The 2500-nt window shown below is 46.4% G+C and overlaps 1 protein-coding gene across 5 annotated transcripts in view; it reads right to left on the reverse strand.

The window, feature by feature from the left end:
• Positions 1 to 2500, reverse strand: part of LOC126579091 (formin-binding protein 1-like) — a 55624-nt gene that overhangs the window by 4383 nt on the left and 48741 nt on the right. The window lies entirely within an intron of this gene.

The following is a 2500-nucleotide window of genomic DNA, read 5'->3' on the forward strand; positions in this document are numbered from 1 at the left end:
CTGGGGAGTTTTAGTGGGCAGTGTAGGCAAGTTTACGCATGAAGCAAAGTTTGTACGTTGTGTTTGGAGGATAGTATGTGTACATATTTTTTGTTTAATAGTATTTTTCGTTTTTGCAGTTGCAGCATTACAGACACGGTTAAGCGCAAACACATCGAAAGCCGAACAATGTCGCATAACGGAAACGCAGCCGCACAAGTTACGCCAAAACACCATAACACCATTAGTTGTTGCCAAAAGAAAGAAAAGGGAATGATCAGATAAACAGAAGTAAGGGAATTTGAAATTTGGTCCGTTTCGTGCGTTTGTAGAACGATGTGCGGCCAGTGTTCCGGTTGAGAAAAGAGTATTGCATGTATGAAAGTGTGATAAAGGTATATAACATGTAGTATGTAATTATGCAGCATGAAAGAAGAGAGAAACGAGAAAACAAAAAGAAACAAATTTAGATAAACACGAAAAACGCAGAAACACACAATACAGCAGCGTACATGGGCATTGGAATTCGGTAACTGTAAACATTAGAGTAAAAACTCAAAAAAACATGTAGCACATGGAGAACAACAATATAGCAGACGAGGACAAATTATGATCAAGAGGATTAAGTAAAGGAAACAAGAATAACAAATGATACGCAAAACAGAAGAATCGAAACTAACACATGAAATCAATAAAAGCACCGGATTCGGATACAGTTATATCTAATGGTTGAGTCATTGTGATATGCCACACCGTACGATTTGCTGAACAACGACCAGTGGAGCTTCACAAGACTTCTCCGCAATCGGCAACAGGTGAGTCACTAATGTCACGGCATGACATCACGAATACGATTGTGACCGGCATGTCTTTCGCGCTATAATCCTTCGCTTTGGGCGAAAGAACAATAAAAAAAAAGAATTCGCTGTTCGAAAGCGAAAACATCGATAAAACACACACAACATACGATGGCACGAAAACAAATTAAGCTACAGCCGTTCGCTCAATCGCCGAATGCTAAAGCCAACGATAAAACATTGCGTGTTAAGATGGAGTGATACACTGGAGTTGGAGGGCCGCGGCGACGCCAAGTCACGTTGCACCAATGAGGCGGGGAATGGCCTTTGGTGTTGGGTGGAGGAATGGGAGCAGAAAAAAAGCGTTTCATTATCGAGTCGCCACCGGCATGGACAATGCATGGTTTAGCGCGCCTCCACCGCGCCAGGATTGGCAGCAGATTATCGATTGCGGATTGAGTGGAGAAACAGCGGGGGAGTAGAAAGGACCAGACCGGGGGGGGGGGGGGGGGATGTAGTGGAAGAACAAAGAGAGGGAAGCGGCGACCAATGTCTCGCCATGCCACTGTGTTTTGTCGCGACAGTTTTATGCCGTTTCGAGTGTTACCAGCCGCGATGAAGAGAACACTTCCCTCGCTACCGGATTTCAAATTACAACGGAATCCGTTTCGGGAGGGGCCCGATCGGGATTGGTATGGGAGTGTGCAAAGCGATGTGCATTCTTCTTCTGTGTCCATTGTTTGCGACAATCGGGAAAGTGAGTAATTAAGTGACACACCAGTACCCACGGCGGCACCCGTACCGTACGTGTTTGCGAACAACTTATTTACCCAACCCCCGGCGGGACGAAATGCAACGTATTATTTGCCTTTCGGCTCGTGCATTGTTGCGCTTGCAATCGATAAGTAAACACGATCGTCCTGAATACTGGGTGAAAGTGCCACGTAAAAGAAATCGTACTTGGTGGATTAACGAGAGAAATGGAATGGCCGCCGGAATAGAGATTAATTGGGTTTGATAAGCACAAACTTGAATGATTAAATTTGGCAAAGCCAGCATTTGAATGCCGTACATTAAAGATTGACCTGCACTAAGTGGCCCGCCGTATGACTCATCACGGAAACTGGCTTCCAAAATCACTGTCAACCAGCATTCGTGTAGGCGCACAAGGTGGGAGGCGAAATTGCTTACCCCACAAACAGACAGACAGGCTTCACTCCCTAATCCCAACGGATGTACCAATTTGTTAAAGCCTACCCGACAACAAAACGCTGTACGCCTGGTTGGCTGGCGTCACTCTTCAAGTGGCCATCAACCTACACACTTGTGGACAATGGCAATGCGAAAGATACCGCTTCAAATTGGCGCTTAACCTTCACCGCCGTGGATGGCTTCTCCTAGCCGGCAACATTAGATAATTTCTTCCAAGGGGGCACCATGCTAACGGCAGCACAACACAGAACCTGGATGTGGTGGCCGGTCTTGTGTGTCTGTGGCAAAAAATGGCACCAGCGTACGATGAACGGTTTATGCGATGGTGCAACCAGCTAACTGGCTAGCTGGGGCTAGTCTAGATGGCTTATCATCATCAAGGAGCAGTAAGTAGGGGATAGCCATAACAAAAAGACATTACGGCCCTGGCGGACTTCCTAACTGGGGAGAGAGGGCGGACAAAAAGAAGGCAGACTGTGCGCAGTGTTTAAGATAACGACCGACTCCCCCGA

Source organism: Anopheles aquasalis, chromosome 3 (assembly GCF_943734665.1).
Source record: "Anopheles aquasalis chromosome 3, idAnoAquaMG_Q_19, whole genome shotgun sequence".
Taxonomy (NCBI): domain Eukaryota; kingdom Metazoa; phylum Arthropoda; class Insecta; order Diptera; family Culicidae; genus Anopheles; species Anopheles aquasalis.